The 21,140-nt window shown below is 34.2% G+C and overlaps 1 protein-coding gene across 7 annotated transcripts in view; it reads left to right on the top strand.

Annotated features, from left to right (window-relative positions):
* Positions 1-21,140, top strand: part of LOC101900306 (potassium voltage-gated channel protein Shab) — a 270,640-nt gene that overhangs the window by 51,339 nt on the left and 198,161 nt on the right. The window contains exon 1 of one of the 7 annotated variants that reach the window (XM_059131688.1): positions 5,145-5,183. The exons of the other annotated variants lie outside the window; for them this stretch is intronic. The gene's annotated coding sequence lies outside the window, so the exon portion shown is untranslated. Of the gene's footprint in view, positions 1-5,144; positions 5,184-21,140 lie in introns of those variants that run through there. 7 annotated transcript variants of the gene reach the window in all.

Here is a 21,140-nt window from a genome sequence, read left to right as displayed (position 1 = left end):
CAGCTGTTAAAATTATTCCAGTGACAGCTCATTTTATTGTTTACAAGCGTACAAAAGCATTTTGGTGACAATTTTCCATGGTCTGATTTCTTTATATTCGGCTGGAAAACCACAAGTGGCTATCGTTAGAGCACTCCGGCATTTATTTGTGAATAAATCTTTTGTGTCTCGTACCATCGCTCGTTACCGTGATACTGGTAGCGTCAGGGAAGTGGGCGGAAGAAAACAGCAACATCAGCAGAAATGGTTGGTAAATTAAAGAAGCGACTTGATCGAAACCCACGTCGCAGTGGCCGAAAAATTGCTCGTGATCTGAACATATCGCAATATTCCATTCGGTTAATATTGAAAATTGAGCTCGGGGTAAAGCCCGAAATTCAAAAAAGTACAAGAACTTAAACCGCAACAGAAAGAAAATCGACTCAAAGCAAGCGCTTCGCCGGAAATGGGCCAAAATACCTCAGAGCAACATTTGGGTAGTGTGTGACGGTTTCAGTGGCCGTTTGAAGGAAATGATTCGTGCCAAGGGTGACCGATTCGAACAAATCTAAACTTATTCTAAAATTTGATGTTATTTTTGACATTTTTTGCTTTCATTCAATAAAATTAAATGTAAATATATGGCGTTTGACTTTGTTGCAGCTTTTCTATCTCACCCTATATCTACCAACTCTAGGTCTGGTATGAAGATGGGGTAGAACGAACCACTTCTTCGGGCAACTCAATCACAACGGTTATATATTTTGAATAATCATGACGATCATAAAATGCGAAATGAACATCCGATTATTTTCAAAGTTTGCACATCCTTATTTCCTACCAGCACAAGATATAAGTATTGCGAATATCGGTTTAAAAATTCTTACCCTTATAAAGCGCATCAAGTTAGTGGTTCTCTTCAAACATCGTATATAGCAATATTTTTACCAACCAATACGGTATAATTTTGAACACTCTGCACTAATATTTTTCCTTTTCGCATTAATATGGACAAAAATTATGTGATGTGCTCGATTTGTAGAAAATCAAGATGAAAATGAAGATTATTATTCAAAAGTGTAACTTTTGTTGAAAACCTTCAAAAATAAATGGACTAAAATAGCACATTACTTTTTGGTACACCCAATATAAGCATTTGCATTCGATGCACAATTGGTATAAAAGTTGTATATATATAATAAAAATATTACAATGTACCAATTTCAGCCCAAATGGGATACTCCCTCCGAGCATTGCACAATAGTCATTTTGCATATGGCTCCAAAAAGATGTATAAAACAATTTATATCTACTTCCATTTATTTTAAATATATTTATATCTAAAATATATACATTATATATTTAAAATATATACATATTTAGCAAAACAATTATCGTCTTGCTCACTTTAATGTCTTACACATTTTCTATGTCAAATTCTGGCACACATATTCGAAACATTTGTTCAGTTAAGTGGTTAATGCCATTGGATAATTTTTTGGTTTTGCCAAATTTATTTGGGTCTAGTATTTGTTGTCACACAAACATGACAAAATAACAAATGTATTTGAGGTACAGGGAAAACAATAGATACAAGTTCATATATTTATATACATGTGTCTCAGAAATTAAGCAATTGTAATTTGTTGCGGACTATTGAAAACCAGGAGTATATACATTTCAACTATTGACATTTTTAAAAATATTTAAAACTTTGTGCACAGTTGACGTAAATATGTATTGTAGGTGCTACCGTTTTCTTTCACCCAAAGATCTGGAAGAAAAATAATTTTGTCAAATTGTAAATGGGACAAATCAGTAATATTTCGAACAAAAATATACGATCTAGCTTGAGTAACGTGAGAAATGTTGGCAATTTCATACGGACATGTAATGGTTATACAAACCAACAGTTTCAAATGGCTTCTGACAATTATCAATAGTAAGAATATTTGGAGTAGAAAAGTGTAACTGTTGGTCAAAGAACGCTAGAACAAGCTCATAAGAATGACACCGTTTCTAAGGGGTTTACAAACATGTTGAAGGTCTTAAGTGTGAACACACAATCATACGCTTTGCTAAGGGTAGTATTTTGTTTAAGAAATAACTAGCTGGCCCGGTCCGCGTTGCCGGCCCGTAGTTTTGGTCTATTATGCATATTTTTAAAAGCATAATTATTCACAGATATGACTGATAAGTGTTCACGTACTGGTCGATTAAAAGTGTTTTAAAATATCTGTACCCATATAAAAGCCGTGGGCTTCAATATTTAAACCGTGTGCTTCAAATGTGTGGCTGTGCTAAACAAATCTATTAAAAAGTATATATCAATCTTATCCCCATGTAAGGAATCAAATTAATTTTTAGAATGGTAAAAATCGTAGCAAAATTTTCCAGTCAAATGAGAAGTAATTGGGAATTTACTGTATTTTGTACACCTCATAATTGAGGGCTGAATGATTTAAGAATAGCCAAAGTTAATTACTTCTTTAAACCCATTAGCACCTTAGATTGTGCATTAGAGTCCTCATAAGTCCCCCTAACCATGTCGGTTTGTTTGTCCGCCAAAAGGTGAACTTGAGGGGTACTATTGCATGGAGAAAATTCTAAAATTTGGGAATATGTTGAAATACACATTTTTAGCCAAATCCTTTGAGATAAGGTAAAATCAGAAGGTATGGGCATTACTCCGAAACATGGACCTACATTGAAAACTTTCTTCAACCCCTTATAATCCAAGATGACAAATAGAGGCCAAATCAAAAATATAGCTATTTTACATCCATTACCGTAAGATAGGTATTCATTTTATTTGCCATTTAAATTGTAAGTTGGATACCACATAAAGTCCACATTTTTCATCATAGTATAGTTCAATGACGTTTCAATAAGTATTCGGTCCCGTGCTACTTTCTTATATTTCTTATTTGTTCATGTTTTCACAATTTATTTCATATAGATGTACATTCCAAATCTACGTTCGCAAACAATATTCTCTTGGGGGTTACAAATTCAATAGAATACAAAATTTTCTTTTCTGACCACACAAAAGATGTGAAAGTGGACTTGGGGATACTCCAATGTGGGGACTCTACTTAAATAAATTCCTATGTAGCAATCCCCACGGTAGCATAAACACAATTTTTTAGTCAAATCAATTGATGAATGTGGTCAAGACCAATATGGGCCCTACTCTGAAAATTTCAAATTTTATGCGAAGAGGTTCTCTACCCCCTTAGATACAAAGATGCCAAATAAGGGCCAAAGGACTAAGGGACTAAGACCCCAAAAATAGCTTGAATCATACGATGGTTATATAAATATGAAATCGGGTTGTACCCTTATCCATGCAAAAGCGATTTAATGTATCATGAAATATTGACATAAGCATAAATATGTATACTAGGGTGTCCAAAAAAAAAAAAAAAAAAAAAAAAAACAATATATATATATATATATATATATATATATATATATATATATATATATATATATATGAAATTATATGGCGATCGGATAACATTAACACGTGCCGCCTATATAAGAATATATAGGGGAATTTTATATAAATCTGATCCAATAATGGTAAAGTAAAGTGTGGGATTGATTTTGTAGTTACAACCATATACTTCTATTTTATTATCGATTGTACCATAAATTCAGGCATATAGATTTCCAACCTTGGCCCCATATAGATAAAGAAATAAAATTATCTCAGGAGGTACGTGTTAATGTTATCCGATCGCCATGAAATTTAATATTTTAGGTTTTCACAACTGTATACATATACGTACATATATGATTGCATTTTTTTCGATAGACTACAAATATGAATAAAAACATATCTTAAAACAAATAAGTACGGATATTACTTTGTTTTGTGATTTCGTGAGAAAACGTGTACCCAACATTTAAATTTTGGTTATAGATAGTGATTTTGCTAATTTTGTTCAACATTTTGAGGATTGAATTTGGCATAGGAGATACATTGGTGTCTTGCAGAACTCCATTTGTAAGAAAAATAATTTTTCTTTGGCGAATTTCCATTTGAGTAAACAACAGAACAGAAACCCAAAAATATTTTTTTTCGAGTTGGCAAAGAAATAAGTATCCGAATCACTATTTATATTCTACGTCATTTTAGGTTTGAAACTATGTTCGAAAAAAACGATAACTATAGGCATTTATTGTTTATTTTATGAGGGGCATAATTATTTAAAATTTCGACTGGTTTTGGGGGAAGGTAACAGAAAAAGTAGACCGATACATTCAATATTCATATTATATCTACTGGTGGGAAAAATATTGAGATTTATAATATTGATATGAGAATAATAGGATGTGCGAAATTTAAAGAGAATCGGTTATTTAATATTTGTTCACTTTATTAGGAGTGATCCAATATTGTCCGTCTGTACATCTGACGCAGCTCCGATACAAGTGTTTGAAAGGTTTAAAAAAATCGAATGATCTTTTCTCTTTTTATGATTTTGTTAATTCATTCCTTTTTAATCAATTTTCTTTAAAAATTGACTTTTTGTGGGGGAGTTGCCAGAACGAGTTTACTGATATTGCAAATTTCGAACTCGATCTAAGTTTGATAATAATATAACGATATATCAAATATAAACGAAACCGGATAGTGCTTTAAATAGTTATGGTGTGAAACAGCCTGCTTTCGTCCAAAGAGACCTGGGGTTCAAATACCGTCATTTTGAACGTACTAAACGATATTCACCCTGTTTTACTAAGAGGTGCAATAATTTTGCTTGTCATTAGTCCAGGGGATTTTTCGATGGAATTCAGGATGAAAATGCTTAGGAGAAATGCGGAGAAAGTTACTCTACATGGGTTCTAACATAATGTGCAAACTAGACTTAGGGGGAATATGTCATTTTCTTCTTAACTATCTTGATCTGGTTGGAAATGTATGACTGAAGTCTTAAACCACGGATAAATTACGTGCATATGTGCATATCCACGGATAAATTACATACTTATCTCACTTGTCCTTAATGATGTAAACATTTGATAAATAAAGTATTTTTAATCAAAAACACTTTTTTGCAAATGCAAGTAACAAACAACAAAAACGTTATTAAAACTTTTATTATTAAAACTTTTTTTATTTTTCCAGGTACGTTTATACATGAGTGGATTCATGTACATATATAAATAAATACACATGTTTAAGAATTATTGTGGTAAGTTTAAGAAAACTGAATTAAAATTTAAAATCACTTCGATTTTTCAAAAAAAAAAAAATCAAAACAAGATGTTTACAATATCTTTGTAAATTGTGTAAACTTAAATTATATATTTACGAAAATCAGTCTCCAATGTTCAATTTAGTAGATCGGATAAGATAAGATAAGCACGTTATAAAACTATTTTCCATTAGTAAATGTGTCTACCTACTTAAAATTTTGAAAATATTTGTTGGAATCTCTCTCTTTTCTATTCTTTTTTTCCGCAAAAGTTCAGTAAATAAAATTAAACAAATAGTGGGTTTTTGACATCTTCGATATCTATAAAAGAGGAAAATGTTTGTTTGTTTGTAATTTATGGACTCAAAAACCGCTGCACAGATTTTCCTGAAAATTTCCAATTATACTACAACATTGCCTAAGAGTAACATAGGCTATATACATTTTTGAAATTCCACTTGGAACTGGAGTTATAGCATCAAAATCGGAGGTATCTCCCAAAAATTTAAAATTTTTATGCAGATATCTGTTGATAGATTGATAAAATTTGGAACGAGTGACGGGATTTGGTCAGAAAACATATCTGCCAAATTATATTGAAATAGGTTCAGATTTGGATGTAGCTCCCATATATATTTTCAGCCGATTTCATGTTGTTGATGCCCCAAAAACGCTATATATGTTCGATTCCAACAAAATTTGAAATGTGTGACGGGATTGGATTAGAAAATATATTTGTCAAATTATATTGATATCTGTCAAATTATATTGATATCTGTCCCATATATATTTTCGGCCGATCTCATATATTCGATGCACCAAAAACGATACGTATGTCCGATTCCAATGAAATTCGGCATGAGTGACTAAATTTGATACAAAAATAAATTTGCCAAATTATATTGAAATCGGTTAAAGTTTGGGATATCTCCCATATATATTTTTCGGCCGATCTGATGTATGTTAGGTATCAAACACGATATGTATGTCCGATTCCAATGAAATTTAGAATGTGTGGCGAAATTTGATTACAATAACAAATTTGTTAAATTAATTAGAAATCGGTTAACATTTGGATATAGCACCCATGCATATTCTCGGCCGATTTTACATATTTGATGGACCTCCAATTTTAATTTTAATGAAATATGAAAGGTGTTACGGAATTTGGTGAAAAAATACATTTTGTCCAATTATATTGAAATCGATTCAGACTGGGATACGATTTTATTAAACAGCATTGACCTACAATGCCTTGGCCGTGGTGTTAGGCTACTAGTAAAAAGCTACACAACAATTTAATTGAGAATACCATTATTACGGGGAAGTATGTCGAGGTAGCAACTTTCTTTTCTTTCTCTAATTGCAACAGAAATACCACTCAACTTCAGAAGATTGCAGATTTCTGCACGCCGAAGACAAATCCTTCGTGTATGCGGACTAAGTTTGCCATGGTCAGCAGTTCCTGGCATGTTCACGCGTTGGTGGACCGAGCTATTTGTTTACGCATTAATGTTTTGTAATAATTACATTTTTTAATTTTTACATTTTTTTAAATCATATATAAAATTTTGAATGCATATAAAATCAAAAGGTGTAGCGAAGCGCACCGGGTTCAGCTAGGTTTTTACTAAAAATTAAAAATTTTACTGGAATTACCAGACTTAAACAATCAACTGAATGAATCTTCAACAATAAAAAAATAATTTAAAAAGTAGTAAATTCGGCCGATCTGAAATTTGAATACCCTCCACCATTTGGAACGAATTTGGGAATTTTCACAAAATAAAATCCTTTAAAAATTCTGTTAAAATTTTAAAAATACCGAAAATAGCCGTTATGTTGGGGTCTATACGACGTGGATCTTCATAGGCATTGTTTGTATACAAATTCAACTTCGAAACTTGAAATAAACGGTGAATAATGAAGATAAAATCATCAAAAACTCGTATATAAGGAGGTACCGTTATATCGGAGCTGAGTGAAGACCTGGACCAACATTGACAATTTTCTGTCACAGGCTGTAGCATCCATTATGAATTTCAAATACACATCTCAAACAATTTCGGTGGGTATTGTACCTAAACTCGTCAAAATACCGAATATAGGGAGGTATTGATATATGGGGCCTATACGAAGACCTGGACCTGCATAGACAATTTTCTGTCACAGACCGTAGTTTCCATTACGAACTATAAATACGTAATTTGAAACAATTCCGTTAAATAATTACGCTAAAATCATCAAAATACCGAATATCGCGAAATGGGATATGGAAAAATAAACACTTGTGCAAAATTTTAGCCTTCTATCTCAATTCGTTCGAAAGATAGCGTGATTACAATAGACAGACGAACAGACAGACAGACGGACATGGCTAAATCGACTTAGAATTTTACGCTGATCAAGAATATATACACTTTGTTGGGTCTGACATGAGTATTTCGAGAAGTTACAAACGGAATGACAAAGTTTATATACTCTCCATAGTATGTTGGAGGGTATAAAAAGATGTTAGAAATGTCTTACTCTCTCTCTCTCTCTCTCTCTCTCTCTCTCTCTCTCTCTCTCTTTCTAAAAAAGAAATTCCACTTAAAATTTATCCATACTAAAACTCATTTCAAAATTATGTATTTATACATACTAAGACTTATTTACAATGCGTAAAAATAGCCAGTTCCATCCACACATGTTCTGCATTGCTTTTTGCAAATGGTCCAAAATGCACAAGCCATTGTACAACCTAGTTTTTGTATTGCTTTTGCTTTGTAGTACACATTTAAAATGTATAATCATTTTCTGTTTCTGTTGGGGCCACAAAATTAGAACATAACGTTGAAGTTTGTCGCATTGTACAATGTATTTACATACAATTATTGTTATTCTAATGACAGTATGACTGACATCTTTAACCACAATTATTACATTACCATTTTGTGGTTGAATGTAACAAACGAATTCTAACAGGCATAGTTCACTGCATTGTTACGGCTTAAAAATGTCATCTGCTAGGATGAAAGCTTTATGTACAGAAATTATGTTGGCAATTTTGATATGTGTACGAAAATATATTTACAACTACAACCCCTTGGAAACGCTTTGGTATGTGGAGATGGCATTAAATGTTTGTCTTGGTTCAGAGATTTGTAACACCTCAAAACATTGGCCCTAGACCTCCATTTGGCATACGAATGGTCATATCTTCATGAGCCATTAAACATTTTAATCAAACCACATGTCGGATCGTCTATAGAACAGGGGACGAGGTCGACAGTATTTGTGATCTCTAATAACTAGGATATTAAACGGTCCAAACATGTTTTTTTCTGATTTTGCAGTCGTTCTACAGACCATAATTATAAAATGGTTCACAAATTATTTTCATTTCATGCAAGCATTTTGAATGCCGAAACAAATATATATAATTTTATATACAAATTTTATATATATACAAATTTTCCAATTGCAACTTCTAAAAAGGTTCGTCTAAGAGCACATAAAGTATTGAAGAATTAAAGTCTACATATATTTTGGTATTAAATAGGCAAAATGCCCTTCTGTTAAAATTTGAAATACAGTACCTTCGGATTTGAAGTATTTAATGGTTGTGCATATAAATTTCCGCTAAATAAAATTTATTGGGGTTCAGTTTTTAAGAGAATAAAAACTCTTCTTGCACGGAAACTTCATTATTTGATATAGCCTCAAATTTTCGCCATTTCCAAAGTTTCGGTTTAAATTCTGAATTTTCAATTCATGAAAATGTTTCAATACCCGTTAATATTGTGACATTAGACACATACAGGGTCAGAAAACAAACTACAACAAAGTCAAAAGCCCTAAATTTTACATTTTTTTTTTAAAATTTTGTTGAATGAAAGCAAAAAATGTCGGAAATGGCATCAAATTTTAAAATAAGTTTAGATTTGTTCAAATTAGTCAGCTTTGGCACGAATTATGGCCCTTAAATGGCCAATAAAACCGTCACACGCTGCCCGAGTGTTGCTCTGCGGTATTTGGGCCCATTCCCGATGAAGCGCTTGCTTGAGGTGATCGGCATTTTGGTATTCTTTAGTGCCAACCTTACTTTCCAAAATACTCCAGACACAATAGTCCAATAGTCCGGAGATTTTGGTGGCCATTGTGCACTGGAAATGAAGCGAGGAACCTCATTTTGTAACCATTCTTGGGTGGCCCGTGCTGAGTGCGATGGCGCTGAGTCCTGTTGGAATGTCCAAGGTCTGCTACCAAAATGTTTGCGTGCCCAAGGCTTCAATAAGCCCTCCAGAATATTTTCGCGATAATATTCGGCATTTATTCTGATGCCACGGTCGATTAATACGAGTGGGGAGCGACCTCTGCTGTTATGGGGGCCCACAATATCACCATGGCCGGCGCTTGAGTTCTGGTGACCAACCGAAGGTGCACACTTTCAGCTGACCTCTTTGGTAAGTAAACACGATCATTTTGTTTGTTTACAAACTGTTGGACAACGAATGTTTTCTCATTGTAGAAAACCAAATTCGGCAGTTCACTACTTCCGGCCAAGCGAAGCAATTCTTTATCTCTTTTGAGTTTATTTTCTTTCTGTTGCGGTGTAAGTTCTTGCACTTTTTGGAATTTCAATGGCTGTACCCCAAGCTTATTTTTGAACATTTGCTGAATGGAATATTGCGATATGTTCAGTTCACGAGCTGCCATTTTTCGGCCACTGCGATGCGGGTTTCGATCAAGTCGCTTCTTTACTTTTCGAACTATTTCTGCTGATGTTGCTGTTTTTTTTTTTCGTCCACATCCTTGACGCCGGGCTACGCTACTGGTATCGCAGTAACAAAAGATTTATTCACATTTAAATACTGGAGTGCTCTAACGATAGCCACTTGTGGTTTTCCAGCCAAATATAAAGAAATCACACTATCACGCTTGAATTCCATCCCGAATAACTTTTTTCTAGAAAATTTTCACCAAAATGCTTTTGTACACTTGTAAACAATATAATGAGCTGTCATTGGAATAATTTTAACAGCTGTCGGTTGTGTGGTTTAGAAATTACAGCAGTCTGAAATTAGTTGCAGTTTTTTCATCTCACCCTGTATAATGGCAATATCCATTTTAAGTGTTGTTTACTTTGCATGCCTTCTTCCATATTAATAAATTTTGCATTCCGTTTGTAGCTGTGTAACAAAATTCCTTTTGTTTCTACAATTACGAAATAATTCCGGATTCAGAGCTTAAAATATACGACTCGTTTGTCTGCATTTTGAAAGTTTACATTAGGTTGTAACCAAAACAGGGAGAAGATTTTCAGCCAATTTTTCATATCTAACGCGTAAAAAGCTGAAAATTCTGCCGGGCCGAACTTGGAAGGTAAAATGGCAAATTGTCAAAAAAAAATTGGAAGTAATTGGCAAATTTTGAAAAAAAAAAATCCGTTAAAAAATACTGCTGAAATCTTAAATTATCGAATATGGGGAGTTACCTTTATATTGGGACCTATACGAAGACGTGGACCTGCATTCACAATTTTCGATCATAGGATGTAGCACCCATTAGGAAATTCAAACTCTAAATTTGAAGCATTTCCGGAGAATACTGTGCACAAATCATCAAAATACCGAATATGTGGAGGTACGACTATATGGGGACTGTACATGCAAGGATTTTTTCTATATTATGAGAACGCATGCTTCTAAAGAAAGTGTCTATAACAAAATGTGGACCTACATAGCCAATTTTCAAAATCAAAAATCCTGAATACCTAACACACATCTAAGAAAAAATTTTATCAACCTACACTTTGTTCAGAAGATAAAATATTTGCACAGACGGACAGGCAGGAAGACGACGATATAGAATTTTATACTGATCTAGAGTATACATACTTTGTGAGATCTAAAATGTATATTCTCAGGTGTTACCAACGGAATGGCTAACTTAATATACCCTCCGTACTATGGTGTAGGGTATACAAATATGAGACACTTACATTGGCGTAATGAAAGTTTACGTCAAATTGTAACCAAAACAGCGAGAGAAAGTGACGCCCATTTTAGAATTTTAAAAAAATTGTGTTATGATTTCGTGTTGTCCATTTGCTTCTTAACATAATTTAACTCGTACTCGTTTCTTTAAAATGGACTTTTGTCTGACATTAATAACACATACAAACATAAGCATAGAATGGATTCGGAATGTAATAATTTGGAATAGTTACCAAACAAAGTTACAAACTTAATATTGGCTTTCTCTCACCCGCCAGATGCTTTAACTCGATGCTTCTGGGTTGAAATTGCAATGAGCACAGTTCTATTTCAATACTCAATTGCTGTTCATTCCAATAGGGCTTCATATGAACATTGACGGTTGTTTTGTTGTAAAATTCTTCGTGGCATATAATTACATTTTCCTCTGGTTGGGGGTGGGGTTAATGTCGTCCACCCAGTATCAATTCTTGCTGGAGTGGGAGAATATTTATCCCGTTGTTGGCTGCTATGGTAAAGTGTCTATAAGTTGTTCTTGTCGCCATTATCACTTTTATTACTATTATTATTGTTGTTGTTGTTGTTTGACTTCTTTTTCTCCTTGTTCTCGTTATTGTCGAAGATAATTGCATTTTCTTATGAAACAGTAACAACAACAACAGAAGAAGAAACAAGAACAATCATTAAACTGCAGTTAGTTAACCATCAATCTGTTGGCAATAATCGTATTGCCACTCTTTGGCTGTTAGCATTAAAAAAAGGTAGAACAGCACTTTTTGGTACATTCTTTTAGCATTAATATCTGACAAGTGTAATTATCTGCTCCGACCGAAATTGAGTGAACGTTGGACTATTTGAAAATGGTTGCAATTTGTCATACTTAACAATGAGTTTCGATATAGCCATTATAAATACAATATCGTTGATAACAGGGAGTATCGTAATTCAACATTAGAATTAAGGTTTGTGGTCATTGGCGAATCTAATTATAGTAATTTATTTTTTGTATGATCGATGTTTGAAAAGCACATGCAACTAACGACCGTAAAGTTATGTGTGAACAAGGAATGTAACTGGGGAATTAAATGCATTTTCAGAAAATCGAATTGTGATGTAATTAAAACTAAATTGTTAAAACTAAAAAAGTTGAAGAGCAGTTAAGTTTGGCTGGGTCGAGTATAACAAAATAAAAAATTAATTAGTGTTTTTTTATACACTAGCTACTAGCTGAACCCGGTGCGTTTCGCTCCTCTTTTGTTCTATATGCATTCAAAATTTTATAAACTTTATAAATTTTATAAATTAAAATTAAACAAATTTAAGAAATTAAACAAGTAAAAAAGCTGTAAGTTCCGAACTTTTAATACCCTCCACCATTTGGTTCAAATTTGGTAATTTTCAAAAAAAAGTTCCGAACTTTTAATACCCTCCACCATTTGGTTCAAATTTGGTAATTTTCAAAAAAAATAAAATCCGTTAAAATTTCTGTTAAAATCTCAAAAATACCGAATGCCAATACGACGACGTGGACCTGCATAGGCAACTTTTGTCATAAGTTATTACATTATTTAAATGCGAAACTTGAAGAAAAATCTATTAATAATGTAGCTAAAATCATCAAAATACCGAATATAGGGGGTACCGTTATACGAAGACGTGGACCTGCACAGACAATTTTCTGGCATGGGCTGAAGTATCCATTACGAACTTCACATCCGAAATTGGAGACAATCACGGTAAATAATATCGCTAAAATCATTAAAATACGGAATATCGGGGGGTACGGTAAATGGGGGCTATATGAAAACGTGGACCTACATGGCTGATTTTCTGTCATAGGCTGTAGTATCCATTACGAACTTCAAATGCCAAATTTGAAACAATTCCGGTGTATGGGGGCTATATGATAACGTGGACCTACATGACCCATTTACGAACTTAACCTGCCTACTGGCAAAATATATATGTATACAAAATTTTAGGCTTCTATATCAATTCGTTCGAAAGATAGTGTGATTTCAACAGACAGACATTGCTTAATCTTTTTAGAATTTTACGCTGATCAAGAATATATATACTTTGTTGGGTCTGACATGAGTATTTCGAGGAGTTACAAACGGAATTACAAAATTAATATATCCTCCATAGTATGTTGGAGGATATAAAAACTTATTTACACTAACGCTTTTGTTTTTCCTTTAGGAGCGAGAACAAAGAATTCGCTCGGTCTACCAACGCGTGAATATGCCAAGTACAGCTGACGATGAGAAAATTCAGTCCGCATGCACCGGAATTTCTGTTGCTATTAGAGGCTTTCGACGCAGCAACTACACACTTTCCCTTAATATCGTAGTCACAATTAAATTGTATAGTTTTTTTTTACTGTTAGTTTAATGCCATTACAAAGGCGGACTGGATCTATGTTTCTTAATAGAATAATATCCAAATCTGCACCGATTTTAGTATAACTCGACAATATTTATTTTTAGATCAAATTCCATTACACATTCGAAACTTAATTGAAAGTTAACATGCACAGAAGTTTGATGCATCATATACACAAAATCGGCCGAAAATGTATATAGGAGCTAGATCCAAATCAGAACCGATTTCAATAAAATTTGGCGAATTTATTTGTAGACCAAATACAGTCACACATTCCAAATTCATTGTAATTGGAGATACATAGCGAGTTTGTTACATCAAATACCTGAAATCGGTTGTAAATATATGTATATTTGGAAATTTTATTTTTGTACCAAATTACGTCACTGTTTCCGTATTTAATTGGAATTGGACATACATACCGTGTTTGAACCGATTTCAATATAATTTGGCAAATTTATTTTTGTACAAAATTCCGTGACTGATTCCAAATGTCATTGGAATCGGACATACATATCGTATTTAGTGCATAAAATATGTGAAATCGGACGAAAATATTAATGGCAAATTTGAAGACTTTATCAATAACCGGTCGATAGATATGCGAATATAAAATCTAAATTTTTTGGAGGTACCTTCGATTCTGGTGCTATAATGTCAGTTTCAAATTTGGAAATTTTCAGAAAATCTTTTACGCTGCTTTTGATTTTTTAAATTACAAACAAACAATCAATCTATAGCTATAGCAAAATGTGAACCTATATAGACAATAATCTGCCGCGGGAGGAAGAACCCAATTCCATTTGAAAATATAGCTTAAATTGCCCAAATACCAAATATCAGGAGCTACTGTTATATAAAGGTAAAACCAGTTACAAACTCTAAGTACGAATTTGAAAACATTTTGCTAGAAATTTAAATCTAAATCTTCGAAATACCGAATATCGAGAGACAATTTTATATATGGGGCTATATTAAAAGTGGACCGAAATAGCCGATTTACGAGCTTTTGACAAAATACACAGGTGTGCATCTCAATTCATTGGAAAAAGGTGTGATAACAACAGGCAGACTTCGCCAGATCTACTTAAAATTTTATGCTGATCAAGAATATATATATATAAATGATTGGGCCAAATATCGATGTTTCGAGGGCTTAATATGCCCTCCATAGTAGCAATTAAAAGAGGTTCCGGATGTAATTCAACGGCTGCTGTACCAGAACCATATCTCTAAAACTATGGTCCTATACAAATGTAAGGGTTCAATATTTTTTTTCGAATTCTTCCGATAAAATAAGGTAAATTTTGTACATTTCATGACAAATATTATTCACTTAATAGTCAACTAAAACAAGAATTGAGTCCTAGAGATCGAAGTAAAATAAAGCATTCTTAAAGAATATTTTCCAATTTTACGAAAGTCTTTAAATGCGCTTGTTTGTTGTTCAAAACTACTAAGGCTTACATCCAATAAACGTCAAAAAAATTAGAACTTCTCATTCACACTGAATATTTTATTTTAAATTGACACCCAAGGATGACGCCATTCCTACAATGATTAAAAATGAACAAAAGGCGAAATGACGTTCTGCTGACATAGTGTTGAAAATCCGACATGAATGAGTAGCCGTAATTAAACAGCAAATGTGAATGAATTTCAAAATCCTTTGTGTTTGAAAGTACTTTTGAAGCACTCGAATTATTGATTTATGCAAATGTATACTTAGGGTTAGAATCATCCTTTCAACGTCATGTTGTTCCACTTGTCCCACCCACCTCCAACAACACCACCAGCAGCACTTTTGCCGCCACATTCAATTTTGTTACAAACTCGCTCCTAAAAGCTTGCACATCAAAGGACAGCAATTGTCAAAGAATTTTCTTTTAAAATTGAATTAGTAATTTTTGTTCATTTCCGCCATGTGGCTTGGCACGCCGAAACTAACAGAAACCCTTTGACAACACTCAAGCAAACGACTTGCCTTATAACCAAAATTTCATTTTTTTGCTGCCACTGAAACATTTTGTTAGAAGGACTGGCGGTGTCTGGAAGAGACACGACGTCAAATGATATGTTCATAAATATAGACTTTGCATTCATAATTCATTATTCGACATTGGAGTGCTTACATAATTGGCCTGAAATACGCCCAGACCAATCAACTTAACTGGAGGACATACTTAACTCAAGTGTGGTATCGATGTCGCTGTTGTTGCTGCAGCTGCTGCTGGTGGTGGAAGGGAAAACGACGAAAGGAAAACAAAGAAACTGTCGCCAAATGAAAAAAGAGGACAAGCAGGAGCAGCAATAATAATAGTGAACAATTATCTAAGCGCCCAAAGAGCTAGCGAACAGAAGAGAAATAGAGACAATTTCCACGCCCGCCTCTGCCCAACTAGTGACAATTAAGCCGTGGCGAAGGAAACACCAGAGCACTAGAATATCCATTATCGGATACCATCAGCAGTAGTGTCTCATCATTGTATCAGCAGGAGGACACAGACGTACGTACACATTATGATGGCGTGTCATTTCCATCCAACCGTCATTTTGTTGAAATAACAGACACTGCGATGACGGGCTATTGTGGCGATGCCTTGTCACTACAATCTCGCCCATCCACCCACACGTCTTTCCTGTGTCGCATTTTCCTATTCCAACTTCAGTATTTGGAATGATGCGGGTTATGAAATGTTACGCTCTTTTCAGGTTAATCGATAGCATCCCAAAGTTGGTTTGTAAACATTAATCCAAGTGGCGTTATTTACATAAGTTTGCCACTGCTAGAAATTGCCATCAGTACCACCCACCGGCCGATTAAACTTGCCAAATGCCAACGGCGTTTAATTTATTCTATCGGCCATCGTCATCATCACTGCTGTCACATCAATGGCATGTCTGTCAGTGGACTAGGTTTCCTTTGACCCAAGTAGAGAACAGTTTGCGGTTCATTGGCAGGCATTGAGCATTGAAATTGGAAATTTCATCTATTAGTTAATGGCAAATAAATTAATTGCCTGCAGCTCAAGTTTAGCAATTAAAGTGAGTGTTTCTCCAGGTGGTCGTTTAAGAATAGGCTGCTGTGAGGGTACAACAAATAATTTTATAGAAATTCATCATTAATAGTTGCGGGAAATGTAATTTAAATATTCCTACTTTAAAAAGAAAATTGGCAAAGCAAATTTCGTAATTAATTGCCGAATTATTTCTCATTAAGGGTTATCTTGGGCCCGACTGGGTTACCTAGACGAGATGGACTTATCCTAAAATAAGAACTTCTTTCTCTTACATATATACCACAAACTTCGACATAGCTGTACAAATTTAGGAGATATAAGTAGATAAAGTCAGACGTCAAAATAGAAACATTTTCCTTAAAATTGCTGTGTTGCTTCTCATGTATTTTTCAATATCCCATTTAACTTCCGACGTGTGACGTCATTAGAATTATTCTATTTGGAAAACTCTAAATCTCAGATTACTCGCAAATTTCAAGGTCTTAAATCGATTTTTTTGGCATCATATGTCGGTTGTATTGATGTTAAAGGAGTTTACATGAAATGTAAGTTAAAAATTAAAATTTACCGAATTTTTAGATTTTCACTGTATTTGCTGAGTTTCTTTTCGAACTTTGAGTATCCTCCATCATTTGAAGGGATTTGCAATTTAAAAAAAAATCCGTTGGAAAGTACTGCTAAAATCATCAAAATACCGAATATAGGAATCTACCGTTATACGTGGGCATATGCACTTTTCTGTCAAAGATGGTAGTACCCATCAGGAACTTCAAATTCTAAATTTAAAACAATTCCGTTGAAAAGTGTGACACAAATTATCAAAATACCCAATATCTGGAGGTACAGTTATATGGGGACTATAACAAACTTAGGCCTCTATTGACTGTTCTATCAAAGGATGAAAGATTTTTTACATAATGGGAACAAATGCCTCCAATTTATAACAAAATCGGGTTAAAATTGTGACTAAAACACACAAAAAATAATAAATATGTTGGTACAGTTGAATGGAGGTTATTCCAAAACGTGGACCTACATACCCCTTTTTCAATACCAAAAGTCCTGCAGACCTAGCACATATCTGAGTAAAATGTTCTCAACATGTTTCACCTCGTTCGGAAATTAGAGTGATTTTCACAGACGGACGGACATCGTTAAATCGATATAGAATTTTAGTTTTTTAACGTAAGCAATAACACAGCTTCCGAGTAAATTATTTTTACTGGTTCAAAACAATTCATTAACATTTCAGTGGTGTTATCGATTGTTGTTTATCAGTACCATAATAATTATTATAACTTCGCAATCTAGAACAATGTGCAAGGAACGAGACCTATATTCGGCTCCTTATTTTCCAATGTCAGCTGGGTCGTAACACTATGCTAAAATTTTGTCTCAGTAATTTAAAAGCTCTTGTGGATTACAAACCGTAACTAAAATATCAATAATCAAATATTCCTTTTTGGTTGCCTATGCTTATTTATGTATTAAAATAAATACGCCTCTGTGGAAATTCAAATGACTACAACAGATATTTCCACATATCTATGCATATCACTGATCCGTTGCATCTATTCTTCCACTTAATTAAATAGAATGCAACTGTTGTCATTCGAAATCATTCAAAAGCGTTGTTATTCCCACGCACAACATTCCTGTTTTTCATTGTGCATTTCAAACCACGAACTCGTAGCAGTAACCGGTAGTTCGTGCCACAGATGCTACGAGATGAGGCGGAAACAACCATAGCCACATACTAATGTCATTTACCAGCTAAGAGTGTTCAACGTGCCACAACAAGCCGCACTTACCCAAACGAATGTGTGTTGGCAGTCATTTATTCACGGCTGCTCATACCACTTGCTCGGATGATGCTATCAAATGTTGCCACTTGGGAGCGACACAAACGGAATAACGTTCGCATTATTCACGGCGACTTTAAGCCTTTAAGGAGACTTGAATATTGCACAAGTGTTGGTTTGCGATGCAGTTTCCTGCATTCAGTCGCTAGTTCGCTGGCAGGCACTGTGTTACACAAATTATTATTTTAATCACACACTAGAAATTCTTCATAATGACAATGGGTTTGTTTTTCTTACATGTGATAGAGATGTTTTTTTTTATGTTGCGATCCGGATTATTTTAAGTACATGGCTTAACAAAGTGATGTCTCGAAGCTCGAGCAAATATTTGTCTTTTTTGTGTGTATATACTATGCCCTCAGGTTTCTGGTAGAAGGAAATGTTTGGATTTAGAAAGTTATAAAGAATCGCTGACTTGTTTCGCAAGTTATGACAGATAAAAGTATTGAAAATTGGGACCTTTTGTGGGTTAGGGTACCAGAAGGGGTTCGCAGCTATATATCACTTTCACAAAAGATCTTGTGTTAACAAACATCTTTGAAGGTGTGAAATTTGAAGAGAGTTGGATGTTTATTTCGCTTTCTTTATAAGAGATCTTGTGTTAATGCAAATATTGAGATGTACCAAGTCTGAATGAAATCGGAGATTTCGCGTTTTATGAGCTTTATAAATATTCAACATTTTGACCCTTTGTGGGGGAGGTACCAGAAAGAGTGGACCGATATATTCTATCTTCACAGCAGAACTTAATAATATTTAATAAAGATATTGTGATGTGTTTAATTTGAAGAAAACCAGATGCTTATTTCGGATTTTATGATCCTTTTGTTTATTTAAAACTTTGACAGTTTGTGGGGGGCACCAGAAGGAATAGTCGCATCTCTACCATCTTTATAACAGATCTTGTGTTAGCGGAATTATTTAGATGTGCCAAGTCTGAATGGAATCTGATGTTAATTTTGTGTTTTATGAGCTTCATGAGAGGGAGGTATAAGAAGGAATAGTCCGATCTCTACTATCTTTACAACATATATTTTATTGATACAAATATAGAGATTTGTCAAGTCTGAATGGAATCAGATGTTACATAAGTGTTTTGTGGTGGAGGTACCAAAAGGAGTGGACCGATATATTCCATCTTCATACCAGACGTTGGGTTAATAAAAATATTGTAAAGTATGTAATTTGAAGACATCGGACTCTTACATCACATTTTATAAGACTTACAATTATTCAAAATTTGATCCTTTGCGGTAGAGGTACTTGATGGAGTGGACCGATATTGTCCATTTTCACACCTGACTTAGCATTGATGTAAATATTAGGATTTGCAAAGTTGGAGCAAAGTCGGATTGTCCTTTCACTTTCTGTGTAGTAAAGTATATGATTGTTTTTTTTTTTTAATTTCCACCTTGTGTGGGAGAGGTGCCAGAAGGAGTTGACCGATATTGCCCATGTCGACCTAAGTCTGATAATAATATAACGATGTATCAAGCTTGGACCAAATCGGATGTAATAGATATAACACACAGGGTGAAAGAAAAAAACTGCTACAAAATCAAACGCCATAATTTTTACATTTTTTTTAATTTTAAAATTTAAAAAAATGTCGGAAATAGCATCAAATTTTAGAATAAATTTACATTTGTTCGAATTGGTCACCTTTGGCACGAATTATGGCCTTCAAACGGCCAATGAAACCACGTCACACGCTGCCCGAATATTGCTCTGCGGTATTTTGGACCTTTCCAGGCGAAGCGCTTTCTTGAGGTGATCGACACTTTGGCATTTTTTAGTGCCAACCTTGCTTTCCAAAATACTCCAGACACATTAGTCGAATAGATTGGTATCCGTAGATTTTGGTTGGCACTGTGCGCTGAAAATGAAGCGAGGAACCTCATTTTGTAACCATTCTTGGGTGGCGCGTGCTTTATCACGAGCTTATTTTTCAAAATTTGCCGAATGGAATATTGCGATACGTTCAGCTCACGAGCCATTTTTCGGCCACTGCGACGCGGGTTTCAAGTAGCTTCTTTACTTTTCGAACCATTTCTGCGGATGTTTTCTTCCGTCCACTTCCTTAACATCGGGCTACTGTTAGTGTAGTGTATCACCGTAACAAGCGATGGTACGAGACACAAAAGATTTATTCACATTTAAATTCTGGAGTTCTCTAATAATAGCCACTCATGGTTTTCCAAATATAAAGAAATTACACTATCACGCATGAATCCCATCACGAATAACTTTTTTTCTGGAAAATTCTCACCAAAATGTTTTTGTACGCCTGTAAACAATACAATGAGCTGTCACTGGAATAATTTTAACAGCTGTTGGACGAGTGGCTTAGAAATGACAGCTTCTCGCCCTGTATTTAAATGTAATGTGATTAACTACAAATCACAAGGTTTGCAAGTTCAATAGCAGTAGTGGGAAAAACATAAAAACGGATCCTTCTTCTAACTATTTGTTGATTTACAGTCGCCAAAAAATCACTTCTTATTGGAGACGTTTTGTGCTTGTCGATTAGTAATCAGTTACGATTATTAAAAATTGGTTAGGAAACTAATTATGTGATAATAGAAGTTTTTTCTGGACAACCGATTTTACTTTTTCTACATTTTTTTACTGCATACATATTTATCAAGACAACAAGACAACTCATTTGATCAATAATATAAATAATGGATGTCGGTAAGAACGGTA

The sequence above is a fragment of the Musca domestica genome, unplaced genomic scaffold, assembly GCF_030504385.1.
Source record: "Musca domestica strain aabys unplaced genomic scaffold, Musca_domestica.polishedcontigs.V.1.1 9, whole genome shotgun sequence".
In the NCBI taxonomy this organism is placed as follows: Eukaryota; Metazoa; Arthropoda; class Insecta; order Diptera; family Muscidae; genus Musca; species Musca domestica.
The sequence above is the reverse complement of the archived record's forward strand: the minus strand, read 5'-3'. Positions and strand labels throughout refer to the sequence as shown.